The 17,953-nt window shown below is 34.7% G+C and overlaps 1 long non-coding RNA gene across 1 annotated transcript; it reads left to right on the plus strand.

The window, feature by feature from the left end:
- The first annotated feature begins 238 nt into the window (after nucleotides 1-238).
- Nucleotides 239-17,736, plus strand: LOC125164517 (uncharacterized). Its single transcript, XR_007151799.1, has 3 exons — nucleotides 239-343; nucleotides 1,938-2,053; nucleotides 17,465-17,736. It is a non-coding gene; the product is annotated as an uncharacterized LOC125164517 (long non-coding RNA).
- Nucleotides 17,737-17,953: the final 217 nt, after the last annotated feature.

The following is a 17,953-nucleotide window of genomic DNA, read 5'->3' on the forward strand; positions in this document are numbered from 1 at the left end:
ATTGCGAGAAATACCAAAATGTAATACAGAGACAAGAAGTGAGAAAATGCTATTAGAAAAATGACACCAATAAGACCTGCAACGATGCAGGGTTACACAAACCTTCAATCTGTAAAAAATGTAATATCTGCGAAGTGTGATATAGTGAAGTGCCGTAAAACCTGATATGCCTGTATGATCAAAACTGAACAAAGCAATGATTCCTACAGATCTCTGTTCTCTGTAACAGTGACCACAGACCATGCTTTGAGATGTCAGAGAATTCCACAACACCTTGTATTTCTGAGTGACTGTGTGGAGTAGAACGTCATCTCTTTCAATCACCCAGGATGAAGTATATGGAGTAAGTGAGAAATAAACTTTTCTTGTGTGAATCAACTGAGCTATAAGGTTTAACTACTTACCAGAGTATAAACTAGCCTACTTAATTTACACAGCTTGCAGCCGAAACATATTCTCCATACTGAATGAAAAGCCAGCTAACTGCATTTTTTATATTGCTATAAAACACACACACACACACACACACACACACACACACACACAACATTGACTCTGGGTGATAATAATTTGTCAGTGAAGGTTCATCAATTTTATCAAATGCGCCCACCATACTGGTGGGGGATGTTGATAATGGGGAAGAGTAGGCATGTACAGGGCTAGTGGGTATACAAAAAAACCTCTGTTTCTTCCACCCAATTTTGCTATGAACTTAAAGCTGCTCTAAAAAATAAAGTGTATTAAAATATTGAACAGAGAAAACACACATATTATTAATTTATTAATATTTTTATATTTTTTACATGTAGTATGTTCATAGATATTAAACTTAGGAAATATATATGATAATTTTAACTTGTTTTTGATATTTACTACATAATTGCAAAATTCCTGTTTCATTAAATATTCTAATAAAACACACTTTATTATTGAATATCACTTTTTATTATATGTATGTATTAAAATCTATCGATGAATATTTAACTTGACATTTTTTTTTTGCTATTTTAAACAAGGTTGAGCGTATTTCTGGAATGACAGAAGTCTAGAAAGTCAGGTGGTTATCACAGAATGCATCACTATATTATTACCAAAGATTTGTTTCCCCTTAAACTAATCATACAAATTGGGTACAATGACCTGTTAGTCTGAAAATACTTATTAAAATAGCAATTAACTTTGCATAATTTTGGAAGTGTTGAAACTGAGAAATAAGGATCTGTTGACTACCTCTGGAAGTTCGGTGACAGGCCAAAATTACAGTATTTTCTTAGCCTAATCAGGGCACTTCATGATCCATCACATTTACACTTTGGGGACTATTTACCTTATTCACATGTTGAATTAGACGCCGCTAATGTCATTAGTTGTGTCAGCTACTTTTTCAACTTGCTAATTGTCTGTAATATCTTAATTAAAACATCTATAAAGATGTGTTGCTCTATTGTTTCTGCTTCTTAAATAGAAATTTTCCCAAGTAACAAAATTAAAGTGTTTTCCTAAAGTTGAATATAATTATTGAGAGATCGAATTTGAAATAATTTTGGTCTTTTTAAAATAATTGTAGTTAGTATTACTTTTTGAAAGTAGCGTTTCCTTTCATTGCTTTTGTGCTTGCTTACTTTAATATTCAAAAGAAGATTGCATTGTCTATTAATTAAATCATGAATTAATTCACTCAGTGAACAATTGTTTATTCTACCTTTCTGATGTTGCCAGTATTGTTTTAAGTAGAGAAGATTAGAAAGAAACACCACATGAATCAGGTAAGTGCTAAATAAAAGTATGTGTTATTTTATGATTTTAAAAGAGTGTTAACTGCGATTAAGGAAGATTGCCTTAAAAAGGTAATGCTTGATCTTAACCTGAAGAGATGATTTAGAATTCGTTGGGCCTCGAAAGAGCAGGAAACAGTATCTTCTGATCATTTTGTGTAGGTTGGCATTGCTGGGTATGGGATCCAGTGAAATTATTTTGGGAGATCGTAGCAGAAAGACACAGAGGACACCAGAGGACTTTTTGGAAGTTACAGGCAGTCATCCAAGAGCATTAAGTAAGTACATTTTGTTTAGATTCACAATTTAGTAAGATAATTCTGGTTAATCAGGGGGTAGCATAATCGGAGAGGTTGAGATGAGAGATGGCAGCAACAATTAGGGGGCTGGACTGAACTTGCAGGGTGAAACCGGCATGCTGAAAGTGGACTAACAAGTTGGTAATTAAGTAATAAACTTTTGGTGAGAAAATGGAAGAGCTGATAATGATAAATTGCAGAGCAATTGAGTATAATTGTAGAAATCTTAAGTAAATCATTTGGGGAATAAACATCTTATCAGTAGTAACAGTAACATCTCCGCTACTACTACCACTATTTGGTAACATCGATTTCTGCCCATCTGCTCGACAATGTAATAACTGTAGTATAGCATTTTGAAACAGGGATTAAAATGTACTAAATATATACTCACTCTTTCTCTGTGAATTTCGAGCACATGTTCATTTAGCAGTCTTCTTGCAACAAAGAAATCATTAATCCGAAAATATGAATTTATTCTATTGATCATTGTCGGTCTTCTGAGTGCATTATTCTTATGAGCTTTATCTTTCTTTAAATGTGATGAACTAAATTATAGTTCATCTCTACGGCTACCGGCATGCTGTCGCAGGGTTATGTCAGTGAGCCATCAGTGGGATGCAGAGCATGTTTAAGGGTTAGGAAAGAAGCGTCCTTAAAACAAAAAAGTACACGTTGTATAAAAAAGAGGAAGTACAGACAGAACAAAGAAAGTACAACAACAGCTACTTGACTAGTGGAGAAAGAAAGTAGAATGTGAAAGTACGGAGGCTTCACATCTGTAGCTGAAAATGGCTAGAGAAAAGCAGATTCTAAAATTAAGGATCACTAACTTTGTTGTGTCCCAGGAGTCATTCTCCATTTCCCTAAATCAGTTACCCTCCCACTCGCTTGGATAATGATAACACACCTCTACAATGTTTGCCATTCTCTCTCCCATCCTCGCTCTCAGGTGAATGGCCTTGCTTCATATTTAACTGTGAAAAAAATCGATTCGATCAAAAGAGAATTCCCACAACTTGCCTCTCAGTTCACGTAGCTAGTGCCTTCTGTTCCCCTAATGAAAGAATTTTCTTCGCTCATGCATAAAGCGGCTTCCACCCTCACTTACCGGCTCAATGGACATTATTGTACCTCCTCTCCTGTTCTGTTCCTGCATTCTCTAGGATTCTTTATCTCACAGATTGTTCCCAATTGTAAAAATATTTTTTTTCCACTGCAGACTGAAATCACAAAAGCTATCTCTTAAACTCTATCTTTCACAGACTATCCTTTTTGTCTTGTAGATAAAGCAAAATACCTCAAAAGAGATGTCTATAGTCAATGTTTTCAATTGCTCTCATCTGATTTTCTGTTGAGTCATCTCTAAGCATTGTTTTAATTCTAATAATCCCTTAAAACATCCTTGTCAGTGCCACAAAATCCAGCTTTCTATTATTAATCTAAATCAGTCTCAACTAATTATAGCAAATAACACAGTTGGTTATGTGGTGCTTGCTTTTATTCTAAAGTACAACATTCATACTGTTTGCTTCTGATTGATCTCATCACCTATCTCCTTTGCATAACTAACAGTTTATCTCTGGACCTTGAAATTTTAGAGTATCCCAGGATCTATTCCTGATTTTTTCTTTGACTCTATTTTTGCTTTGAATTCACCTCAACCTCTGTCATGACTCCAAATACCGTCTATATAAAGACTCCTCATTGGTTATTCATCTAACTGCATAAATTCCATCTCCACTTGGATTCTTTTTTTTATATAAATTATTGTCAAATTGGTTTCCATACAACATCCAGTGTTCATCCCAACAGGTGCCCTCCTCAATGCCCATCACCCACTTTTTCCTCTCCCCCACCCCCTATCTACCCTTAGTTTGTCCTCAGTCCTTAAGAGTCTCTTATGGTTTGCCTCCCTCCCTGTCTGTAACTTTTTTTTTCCCCCTTCCCCTCCCCCATGGTCTTCTGTTAACTGACAAATGGATAAAGAAGATGTGGTTTATACATACAATGGAATACTACTTGGCAATGAGAAAGAATGAAATCTCGCCATTTGCAGCAACATGGATGGAACTGGAGGGTATTATGCTAAGTGAAATGAGCCAGGCAGAGAAAGACAGATACCGTATGTTTTCACTCATATGTGAAACTTAACAGAAGTGCATTTGGATTCTAATACACATTTCATACCAAAAGGTTTAATAACAAAACCCTTAGTCTACCTACAGCCCTTACTGTAAGTAAATGAAAGCTTTGGTTCTCTTTATGCCTCCTCTTTGTTAAAACCAACCCTTTCCTTCCTGTTAGGCCAAAAATTGGAATCATCACTGATTCTTTTCTCCATCCAACATCCAATTCCTCTACAAATACTGTAGGAATTCCTCCAAACTTATCTGGCATCTGCTACGTCTGTCTTCTAAATTATCGCTTTGTCCAGCAACATTTATGTCTTGCCTCTGTTGTTTTATATCTCCTAATTAATCTTTTTAGTTTTATCTTTACCCTTCTCCTAAGTTTATTTTCATAAAGCAGCCAGGGGGATCTTGTTAGAATTAGGACAGATCCTATCACTATTCTGATCAAAACTTTCTACAAGTTGCCCATTTTCTTAATGTAAAAGCCAAACGTTTACAGGACTCTTCACAGCTCTACAGGATCTGGTCCTGGGATTATGGATGCTGCCTTCTTATTCTTCTTAACCACAGCAGTTGTGCCGCAACTCTGGTACTTTCTGCAACTTTCATCCCACCTGAAAGTGTCTTGTTTCAGGTTTATACAACATACATTTCCTCATCCTCCAACCCTTATTTATATATGATCTCAGTGAGGTCTTTCGGACAACCCTGTATGAAATTGAGATCTTTCTCCCATCCCCTAATATTCCATATCTATCTTCTCTGCTCTGTTTTTCTTCCTCACATTCATCACTATCTTGTTCAGTATATGTTTTAGTTATTTTATTTAATTGTCTGCTTCTGCTGTCTGAGGACAGGGATCCTCGTGCCCCACATTTGCTTCTCCATACCTGATATCTAGGGTAGTTTTCACATAGAAAACACCCTTGATATGTATTTGTTGAATGAATGGGTGACTACACATATTAGGAAATATTTTGAGAAATGCAATTACACAGTTTGTCTTTAAGTCATATTATCAAATTCAATTCTAAAATATGCCCTGCTTATAAATACAGAGGAAAGAGAAACACAAAAAAGAAGAAGGGAAAAAATAAAAGGGAGAGAACACAAAGAAAAAAAAATGGAAAAAAGTGTAAGCCTTCATTCAGTGAGTGTGATCTTTGCAAATGTTAAGCACAATATCCCTTAACCTTAAAATCCTTACTTGCACCCCAGGGCACTGAGATTAAGACCCAAACCCCATATTCTGGGTTTGCATATTTAGACAGAAAGTGCCTCCTCCTAATAGGATATCACTTCACCAACTTGTCCCAAGGCTGAAGCCACCAGCCTTTTTGTTCCACAGATGTATTTAGTTTATGTACTTCGTTCAAGTCTTCCTTATCCTCCTGGCCCAAGGATAAATGTCTTTCCTGAAAATGGACTTTCCTCATCACCTAATTTAAAAAAAATTCACCTACTAATTCTGTGTCTCATCACCCGGACCAATTTGTATCATGATCTGCTAATTTATCATATTTGTGAATTGTCTGGGTGGTTCAGTTGGTTAAGCGTCTGACTTCGGTTCAGGTTATGAACTCACAGTTTGTGGGTTAGAGCCCCATGTTGGGCTCTGTGCTGACAGCTCAAAGCCTGGAGCCTGCTTCGGATTCTGTGTCTCCCTCTCTCTCTGCCTCTCCCCTGCTAGCACTCTGTCTCTCTTTCTCTCTTTGTCTCTCAAAAATAAACATTAAAAAAAAATAATGGATCATATTTGTATTTATTTGTCTCAATTAAGCAGCATTTGAGCTCTATGAGAATTAATTTTAGCTATTCATGCCTGGACCCATTTGAGCTGGGCGGGACTTCAACGTAATCGGTTGAAAGAATCTATGTCCTTAATCTACTTGAAGGTGTGAGAGTGCTTACCAGCCCACCTGCCAACCTTGCTCAATCACCTTGATGATTAGAAGAAGCAGGAGTACCCTACAAGAAAAAGGGGGTGGGGAGACATAGGAACGCTTTTTCCACTGAGACAGTACACATTTCTGATCATAAATCCCGGTGTGACAAAAATGTCCCTTTTAAAAATTTTCCTCAAATCAGTTATGATGCTCAATCTATTTTTGCAAGAAAATACCTTCTTATTTTCTCCCACCTGACTTTAAAGTGGCTGTTTGGAACATGACCTGTTTGTAAGTTAAAGAATTCCAATATTTAGTTTGGTATTTACAATACAAGAAAACATCAAAAAGAGTCTCCCATTATTGCACCTTTAATTCTGATATAAAGCATATAAATCATCTTGGCCTAGGAAAATCTAGACATAAGAGAATGAAGAGCATTAAGGTTTGCTGATTAAGTTGTTATACTGCAATTCTCGTGTTGACGATTTGCAACATAAATGGAAAATGAACCACAATTCATGTATATTCATGATAATTGCCCCCCGAAAAAAAAAAACTGGCTCGGAGTTTATAAAGTGGTTTCTGTTCACAGCAAAATAATGATGAAGTATTTTAGATAGTCAATTTGTGCCTATTTCTTATAACACCAGTTATTTTAAAACTCAAATGTTTTAGTATGTCTGGTATCTGCCTAAAAGCATAAGGGGGAATTTTGGAAATATCAAATAATACCATATTTTTTGAATAAAAGAATTCTCTCATACAAAGTATTTACCGTTCAGCTTAGGGATACAAAAGACTTTTTGAGATTTCAAATAGAAGTCTGTCTGAATGAGAAATCATACAAGTATATTTTTTCCTCAATAATAGGTATACAGTATAAATACGCTTTGCTCTATTTGTGGATTCACTTGGATTACAATTTATATTTCTTCCTTTTAAGTTCAATTTCTTTTTCATAGCTACTTCTGGTTTTCTATGTTGAAAATGCTTAATTGTTTATTTAGAACCTTTTTTAAATGCATGCTTTAATAATGGAACGCTGAATCACCTAATAGAGACAGTGATCGTATTAATGAAAGAACATACTTTCTTGGAAGGAATGCTTTGAGAAAAAGTGGGATAAGAGAACTTCCGAATGTGAGTTAGGAAATCAGTTGATGCATGCTGCATCCATCTTTTCTGTCACACATAGAAGGGCCCCGTTACAGACTTATATACGGTTATACGTGAAAGTTTCCTCCTACTCCAAAAGAGGCTCTCGGATTCTTTTTCTATCCACTGCAGTTTGTAGGTGAGTATCAGAAGTCACAGGCTCAGACATTCTTGCTGGGCTTATGGATTGCATGAGGTCACTTCCACCTAGAAACAAAACTTCCAAGAATGGGTCTAAGCCACAACTCACAATATTATCTACTGCATTTCTCGTTTGCTCCAGTATGGGCCAGCACAGAAACACTGATCTCCTCCTAATTTTGTCATCTTGTGTTCTGACCGATCACCTCATTTTGTGCTGGAGTTTTCTTCTCCAGCTTTCATGAAGCTCTTTCATCCCGATGGTATTCCATCACTAACAAAGAATCTGTTTGACTTTGCCCTGATACTCCACCTCAGTTTGGTACTATCCACTTCCTCAACTTACGGTGACATTTATGCTACATATGAATGAGTGTTTTAGATTTTCTGCCGACTTGATATTTTACTGTTATGCAGAATTTATTTGAATACTGCTTTTGAATTAGAACTGACACTACTACACCCCAAACTCTCTACCTCACTCACAAACACAACAAATTGCTCATTCAAAAGATAGCAGCTGTTGAATGTTCAGGTTTTTTTTGTTTTGCTTTGTTTTCCAACATTGCTCTTACACACTCTTTTTCATCCATTCTGTTAAAGTTTGAAAATTAAACCTAAATCAACCTGAATTGCAGCACAATTCCAAATTCCCATGCAAAAACTAGAAGAGTAGTAAAAGAGTAGTATAAAAAAAAAGAATATTTTTTTTATATTCTTTCTTTTACCATCTAGGTTTATATTATGAGGAAAACATTATAATAATAAGCAAATATGACAGAAAATCTCAGGCAGAGATTTTGTTCTGCGTCGTACCAAAAGATGACATTTACAACCTGGTCTTTGTTTTATAAGTCAGATAAAGAGACATTTAGTATACAGTTCAATTAATTTCATTTTCAGTAACAAGTAATAAGGACTATTAATGATTACATAATTGAGGCCTGGACTTAGAGGCCCCAGGGTTGGTTCGGTGGCTTAATAATGTCATCAGTGACTCAAACATTTTAATTTGAATACTTTCTCTTTCTGAGTACACTTAGCCCTGGAAAAACCACGGCTTTGAATGTCACAGGTCCACTTATATGCAGCTTTGTTTTCAATAAATACAGAGCAGTACTGTAAATGTATTTTCTCTTCTTCACAATTTACTTCATAATGTTTTATTTTCTCTAGTTTAATCCTATTGGAAGAACACAATATAGAGTATTTATATATATGGGGGGACAGGAAGTTTGGATGAGTTTTAGGCTTCAAAGCGTACAGAGAAAGGGCCACTCCTAATGGGAGTGGTACCAAACACACCCAGGTAGAATTTTTTCTAAGAGATGGCAGTGAACTCACTGTCAGTGTTATACTTTGGACACTGTATAAGATATTGCTGTTTGCGGGATGCCTGGGTAGCTCAGTCGGTTAAGCCTCTGACTTCGACTCAGGTCATGATGTCACAGTTCGTGAGTTCAAGCCCCGCGTCGGGCTCTGTGCTGACAGCTCAGAGCCTGGAGCCTGCTTCAGATTATGTGTCTCTCTCTCTCTCTCCTCCTCCCCCCTGCTCACACACTCTCTCTCTCTCTCTCTCTCTCTCTCTCTCTCTCTCTCAAAAATAAACATTAAAAAAAAAAAACCTAAAAAAAAAGATGTTGCTGTTTGGTAAATCTAGGTGCAGTGTAGGTGTGGCCATTGTCATAGGTATAAAAAAAATGTCTTTATACCCCAGAGCATAATTTGAAATGGAGATTAGATTGCTAGAAATATTGATAGAGATATTTACTTATCATAATTAGGAGGGAGTACATTGGAGATATTCTTAAAATTGGAGAATAAGAATCATTAGGGGCATATACAGTATACAGTTAGGTATAAGAGTAAGGGGGTAGTTCTTCTATGATGTTTAATAATGTCCCTTGGACATCGATGATAGACAATCCCCAAAGACTTTGATGATGAATATAATAACTGGAAGGTAACTCACAAGCTCATCCTCACTGTAAGGGCACAATCTTAAAAGCTGGTTTTACTTATTAGTCAAGATGACCTGAACCTAGTTCATCTGCCCATTTTTATGAAGAAGTCCTGCTCAGAGTTAGCCTAAAGAATGGATCCAATCCTACATCAAACACAGAGGAATGATGTTCCCCTGTTTTTCTCTCTGAGACTATTGCCAAAAAAATGCTATCCAGCACTTAGTAATGGACTTCTGCATCATGGTAGGTGCCACTCAAGGATCATTGAATCTAAGAATCTAAGAACCACAGAAATTAATAATGATTCTGTGTTGATAAAGTCTCAGGGATACTCAAACTTGTGATAACTAGTATTACAATCCAATTTCCCTCTTTGCTTGACCATGAAAGTAATCAATTTATATACATGACTTATATACATCACTAGTTACCATCTTAAATGGTAGAGAAGAGAGATTTTCAGTATTTTTTTCTTTTTCTTTTATTTTAAATGATTTTCAGCCTCAACCATTATTGCTTGGAAAATGGTCCCTTCATTAAATAGCTATGCAAACAATCTATTATTTCTTAGGTTTTTCAAGATTTTCATGATCATTTATTAAAGTGCTGCACTAATATTGAGTGCTGCACATATGTATTCCCACTCTTCTGTATTTTTAGGCTTTTAAAAATTGTTATTAGGTTTCCTTCAAAGTTAGGAACATATGTCTTATGGCTAATGTTGCCAGATAAATGGTCTATAAAAAAAGTGAATTGTTAACCTGCCAGTTTTTTTCTTAATTAATATTTAACTAGTTTGAAATTTTGATAATTTAGCCAAAGTATAGGCTTAAGTTTTTTCTTCCTTTTGTAGTATTATGAAAACGTTTCTAAGTAAATATATACTATCATGATGATCATGAATTTATTTTCTTAATTTCCTTATTAACTCTATTATTTTTTTCAGAATTTAGGATATATATAGCTACTCATGATTTATATATTAAGTTTTTGCAATGCTACTGTATATATGTATGTATCAGTAAGATGTACATTTCTTTCTGTTAATACTTTTCCGTTCTAGTTATTTCTTTTTTATAGAAAAATATGGATTTTATTTCTATGCATAATAGCTATATTTTCTTAATAGTAAAGGATATTCACTTTTTGTCAAATTTACCTCTGGGTGCCAATTTAAGAAATCATGAAAACAGTGCATTTTGGACATAATGCAAAAAAATTATTAAACATAATAAATGTAAACTTCTCTCCATGTTCTGCCTTTATAGCCATAAAAGGTAACATCTGAATTCTCTGTAAGGAACTATTTGACAAAGGGTTACTTAAGATGCACATTCTTGTATATGCTTACTCTTTAGAGCATGCAAATAAATATTAAAGGCTAATATTTATACGCATGTGCACATAAAAACATACTTTTTAGTAGTATGAAAAAATAGTATGTCACAGAGGAAACACTTGTTACTAGCAAATAAGGAAAAGCTATACTTGAGACATCACAGAAGTAAGTAGAAGAAATCAATGAATTGTTTAGACAAGAAATAAGGAAAATCTCCTGAACTAAAATAATCAATCACCACAGAGACTTGATGAAACGATTTCATTACTTGCAATCCACCAAAGGTTTCTTTCTATTAAAAAAATAAATCCTTTGGGAAGATTCTAATCATTAATTATACAGATAAATTGTCTCTTTAGTAGCAGAAGATACAAATAACATTTCAAATACAAAATAATGTTAAATTTATCTGATGTGTATGCAACTCTTTGCATTCACATTTTACTGGAATTTTAACAGAAAGATTCTTGACAATATCCTCTTGTGTGTATAATCATATAATTTTATGTTTTTATGGTATCAATACATAAGAAATATCTAAAAAGAGAAAGAAAAACATAAAATAAGCACCAAACTAGGAATTGTCTATTGTGTAATTAATTAGGAGGTAAGATCACTTAACAGATTTAACAGCTGAAAGAATGGTGTTTTATAGCTTTTAAGTTAGCTTAATTAATTAGCGTACATAAATAATGAGTTTATCATGATAATTTTTCTCTATAGTCTAACTGCATAGATCAATTACTGTCAACTACTTAACACATGTATACTTTTTGATCTAGTGAAAGATATGGCATTCACTCATGTATTTATTCAATCGTTATCCATCCAAATATTTATTGACTATAAGTTGTCAGACACTGGGTCTGCAATGACCAGTACAAACAGATATCAGTTGCTGTTATGGAATTTATAGTGGTACAGGTCATAGCATGACTGCATTATACATGTGTAATTTCAAATCAATGGAGTAACTAACAAGTGACTGCAGTGGAAAAAGTCATATGATAAAAAGGCTAGACAGATTTGACTTTAGAAGGAAGAGTTAATAAGAATTAATGAATAAACACAAGATACATATGTATACACACACTAAATAATAGAAACAATTTAAATTACATTTAATTTACATTTAATACTATGTAAATTCCATACTTTTAAGTATATGATGAAAATCAAGCTATTTGCACAGGTCTTAGTTCAGGCTGCTGTAACAAATTATCATAGACTGGGGGACTTAAACAACAAGCATGTCTCTCAGTTCTGAAGGCAGAAGTCCAAGGTCAGGGTGCCTGTATGACTGGTTTGGGTGATGCCCATTTTTCTGGTTTATTGTTAGCTGTCTTCTTGCTGTATCCTTACATGGCAGAAAGATAACTAGTTAGCTTTCTGGCCTCTTATAAGGCACTATTCCCATTCATGAGTGTTCCATCCTGATGAATAATTACTGCACATAGACCCCAACTTTACATTACCACCACATTGGAATTAGGATTTCAACTTGTGAATTTCAGGGGACACACTCAGTCTATAACAGCACATAATAAGTAACATGCACTAAATATAACAAACATAGACCTCTCTCTTTCTCTATGTTCTGCTGTTATAACCATATAAAGCAACCTTTCACGTTCTCAAATATCTTAAAAAGAAAACTATTTGAAAAATAGCACTTTAAATATAAACATGGATGTATGTATATATGGATATAAATTAAAAATCTAAATTTGAAAGTTAAATTTTATATCATTTTAATAATATATATATATAAATACTAACAAAAATATTTATTTGGGAGGAGCCAAATGGAAAAATGTCTCTACAGCATAAGACACAATTATGGATTCAAGGAATCAAGGAGAAAATGTGGTATGTTTCTAAGCCACTCTAGAAATGTTGTCTCCCAAATAAGAACAATGAGAAACCGCTGAAATGTTTCACAGGAGTTACTCTAACAGCTTGAATGCTTAAAAAAATATTATTTAAGCTGAACTTTAGAGAATGAATTGGATGAAATCAAAAGAAGATGAGTAAAAAAGAGATAACTATAAATTAGATTTGGAAAATGGCAACTGATTTGGACTTGAGAGATATACAGGAAAAAGTAATAATGTTCTTAGTAACTGGATATGCAAAAGAGAGGGACGAAGATTTGTCAAAAGATGTCTTAATTCTGGGGCTCCTGGCTAGATCAGTCAGTAGAGCATGCGACCATTGATACAAGGCCATGGGTTTGAGCTCCACATTCATTTTGATTTATTCTTTGAAAAATAAGACCACATGACCTCTATAATGAAATCAAAATTAATACTATCTCAGATCATTTTTTAGCACATACAATAGTTTACGTTATATAACTATTCTCAAATAGGCCAAATATCATTAGAAAACACTTTCTTGGCATCACCTGATCTTGTTGGTATTGAATAATTTGACAAGTATTACTTATTAAGGATCTATTGTATTTGACACTGGCTGATGCTTCAGAACTATGATGTAGGTTTCTTTAGTGTTAGTTCACCCTTTTCCGTATTTGAATCTTCTTGTTTCTTTCCTCTTTTTTCAACATCTCAACATCTCTTTTGTTTTGAATATTCTATTCTTTTTTTTCTATTCAATGTAACTGACCAGATAAATATCTCTGTAGGCTAAACGTGTGATAGAATCACAAATTCACTATTGCAATTTCTAAGATTTATTATTTTCCTTTCATAATATAAATGCTATTTAGTATGTAGCTTATTTTCCAAAGAAAAAGCATTTTTAGCTATCATTTTGTTAACAAATTTCTTAAAATTGATTATATCAGAAAACATTGTGTAATATTCATTCTCTAGAATTTCAGAACACTTTCATAGTTTATTTCAGCTAAGTTTAAGTGTTCTAAAATTGAATATATATATATATATATATATATATATATATGATTTGCTTTTCGGTATTAAACTGAATTTATAGAAAGTAAATTGATCTCGCTAAATGTAAGTAACAAATTTATTTTTTGTCTACTTGATTTGTTGTTTTATAAGCTGTTGTATTAATGCCACTAGCTAAAAATGTTGATTCCTTTCTCCTTGAAGTTCTAATTGTTTTTGCTTTACATTCTTTTATCTTCATTGCTGAATTTCTATACTTAAAATGTTTATATATTTTTGCTCTATTGTTTCATTAACCAGCATATGATGCCTTTAATGACACTTTCAATACATACTCCTATATTTTATTTTGTCAGATGTTGATAATATCACTCTTCATTGACATAGCTCATTTTTATATGAAAAATACATTTCAATTCATTTATTTAGATATTTTAATATATTTTGGATATATGTATCTTTTATATGCAACATATTATTAGAAAAATTTTTTTATCACATCTCACAGACTTATAGTTGGTTTTAAAACCCATTTTGGGGGCTCCTGGGTGGCTCAGTCAGTTAAGTGCCCCAACTCTTGATTTAAGCTCAGGTCATGACCCCTTGGCTGTGAGATAGAGCCCTGTATAAGACATGGAGCCTACTTAAGAGTCTCTCTCCCCCTCTCCTTATTCCCTTCCCTTTCTCTCTCTGTCCCTCTCTCGTAGATAGATAAATAAATAAATAAATAAATAAATAAATAAATAAAACATACATAAATACATAAATATATAAATATATAAATCAAACTTTTGTTTTTATTACAATTACTTATGACATTTACTTTATTTTATTTATTATCTTTTTTTCTGTCTTTCATGTTTTCTGTTGGATAGATCATTGTTTTTGTTACATTTTGCTTTAGTTATTTTGGTATTTTCCTTAAAGTTTGAGCCTGTAGTAACGCTTATTTGCCTTTAGGAAGCTCTTGATATTAACAGTATTTATAATTTCCCCATACAAGACAAATACTCCAGTATATGATTCTAACATCTCTCTCTTCTTTCTCAGGACTCCAAATACATATTAGGCCATTTGATTTCTTCTCATAGGTCTTTGATGCTACTTTCTTTTAAATTTATTTTATCTTCTTAATTTTAACATAGACAATTTATATTGAGGGCGCCTGGGTGGCTCAGTCAGTTAAGTGTCTGACTTTGGCTCAGGTCGTGATCCATGGTTCCGGGGTTCGAGCCTCACGTCAGGCTCTGTGCTGCCTGCTCATAGGCTGGAGTCTGCTTCAGATTCTGGGTCTCCCTCTTTCTCTGCCCCTTTCCCGCTTGTGCTCTCTCACTCTCTCTCAAAAACAAATAAACATTTAAAAAATTATATTGAATTATATTCAAGGTTACTGATTTTTTTCTTGATGTTCTATCTGTTGATAAACTGACTGAACAGATGCTTCATCTCTGATATCATGTATTTTCACTTCAGGTATTCTGTTTGCCTCTTTATATATTTGCCTTCTCTTGAGTGGAAATTCTCATTTGTTAATACCTGTTCACCTTTTCTATCAGACATTGTATTATATGAATCAATGTAACATTAAAACCCTTATCTGAGAGTTTCAACATCCTACTATTTTGTGTTTCTTGTTCTGTTGAATATTTGATGTCTTGACAGTGTTGTTTATTTGTTTTGTTTATTATGTGTGTTGTAGTTGAATGCCAGATAGTCAAATCTTGGTAAGGGGGAGGAAGAGAAATGGAAAAGTACTAAGAAAAGTATCTTCAAGGGGCACCTGGGTGGCTCAATTGGTTAAGCATCCAACTCAGCTCAGGTCATGATGTCTGTCGCAGTTTGTGAGTTCAAGCCTCACGTTGGGCTCTGTGCTGACAACTCAGAGCCTGGAGCCTGCTTTGGATTCTGTGTCTCCCTCTCTCTCTCTCTCTGCCCCTCCCCTTCTCTCTCTCTCTCTTTCAAAAATAAACATTAAAAATTTTTTAAAAGAAAAAAAAAAGGAAAGTATCCTCAAAATGTCCCCTTTCTGTCTGTAAACCCTCCATCCTGCCCCAAGCACATATACAAAAGGAGGCTTCTGCAGAGGCACCACAAAGACCTTTCCTGAACAACGTCTGGCCCAGGAATGTGAAGGTATATAAGACTATTACCAGCCAGAGAGACTTGAGTCCTCCCTGCAACTCTCCTCAGAGACTGCAAAGCCCTAGTTATGCCTAAGTCTGGTGTGGAGAGGCCTTATATTCCTCATGAGGCCTGCCAGATGAAGGCTGCGTATTTGCCTATGAGTAGGCTTGGAAAATCACACCTACCTTTCTTGTCAGGAGCTAGACTGCTCATACCTATCGTCCTTATTTTTAACCATTTGTCTTGTTCACTTGAGTTATCATGTACTGTCTTGTCTGTTGGAGACATTTGTGTTATTCAGGTGGTTTGAAATATTTCCTGGAATCTGAATAATATAAACTTTTCCTTAATCTTGTTGTTCAGACAAAGTAATTGAGAAAGCAACAAATAATTGTGAAGTCAAACAGTTCTGCATTCTGCATTTTCCTGTCCCTGGACCCAAACCAACTCTGAGTAGGGGGTTTCCTTTGAAAAAAATTTTTTCTGGAGTTTATTTATTTATGAGAAAGACGGACAGCACGAGTGGGGGAGAGGCAGAGAAAGAAGGAGACACAGAATCCTAAGCAGGCTCCCAGGCTTTGACCCGTCAGCACAGAATCCGACGCGGGGCTCGAACCCATGGATCATGAGGTCATGACCCGAGCTGAAGTCGGTTGCCCAACCAACTGAGTCACCCAGGCGCCCCTCCTTTAATTTTTTTTAAGAAGCATGAGCATTGGAAAGGGGTGGTTATCTTAGTTTGTAGAACTCACTGGTTTTTGAGGAAGAATAGGTGGAGATGTGAAAACTAAAGGATGGCTAATCATTTATTTTGAATATATATCCTATGTATATTCATATATTTTTATAATTTTTCCGTAAGTGTATTTCCTTATTTTGAGAGAGAGAGAGAGTGACAGAAATGAGCAGGGGAGGGGCAGAGACAGAGAATGGGACAGCGGATCCGAAGCAGGCTCGGCAGAGAGCCTCATATGGGACTCAAGTTTAAAAACCGTGAGATCATGACCTGAGCCGAAATCAGAGGCTTAACCAACCGAGCGACCCAGGTGCCCCCATTTTGAATATATTTAAATTTGAAATAAGAAATTATAAAATGAGGTTTTCCCCAAACATGATATTACTACCCCTATACATCTAAACACATATTAACCTTCCCTTCATAGAGGATATGTCACATCTTTAGCGGATGTTCATACTTTTTTAAGCTGACTCACACTGCTTTTTGATACTCTCTCAATTAAACACTGAGAAATAAGATTAACCACTAATTAACAGTTTGTCCCCATGGACAATGATTCAGGTTCTATTAGGAACCTCTAGCAATCCATAAGTTTTTACTCAAAGGGAAAATACCTGCAGAAGACAGAATAATTTTTTTTCCAAATTATAAAGGAACAGAATCATTTACCTAAAAGTTCTGTGAGGTATTCTCCTGAAACTGCTATCTTTTTTCTCTTTTGTGTTTTTTCAAACTTAGAAAATGCAAGTGAGCCTTTTTAAAAAACAAAACAAAACTGCAAACTGAGGTCCAATTAATACTTATTGAATCATAGATCCCATGGCACAATAATTATGCCTTGAATTTTATGCATTGAAAATATAAGTATTAACAATAATGATAGATTTTATTTTTATTTTGAAATGTTTTATTACCATTTAGTATCATTATTACTTGTAGTAGGAAAATAATAATGGAACCATGTATTGAGCACTTACTAAAAAGTTAAATACTAATATTATTTCCATTTTATTTATGATACAATTTAGCCCAAATGCAAATACATTTTTCAGACAACTCATAGCTGGTGGAATATTCCAGAACAATACTTTTAGCTTCTGCATGGAGAAGAGCATCCTGACAGACCTTGACAACCTCATCCTCCCCTGTGACTGGCTCAACTTCCACTCCAGTTTACAATATCAACAAATTGTCCAAGTACGATTGAGAGTTGGGAAAATCCTCTCCTGGGGACTTCTCCCGACTCCAGTGGTGCCCAGCTGAAGAATCATTATCCTGCTTCTTCATAATGCACCCAATGGTAAAGGTACATACTCGCTGTTCTCTTGAAATATTTTTTTTATCTTTCCAGATTAGAAAACTATGTAAACGGAGCTGTGATGTCTTACTTTCTCTATTTTAATTTAAGATGGAAAAAATTATGATTGCTTGACTTTCCTTCAAGCACTTTACCACGTCCTGAAACAAAAGGCAATGAGAGGGTAATCGGTTTGGGGTAAGAGAGGAGGTTGATGAAA

Source organism: Prionailurus viverrinus, chromosome B1 (genome assembly GCF_022837055.1).
Source record: "Prionailurus viverrinus isolate Anna chromosome B1, UM_Priviv_1.0, whole genome shotgun sequence".
NCBI lineage: Eukaryota > Metazoa > Chordata > Mammalia > Carnivora > Felidae > Prionailurus > Prionailurus viverrinus.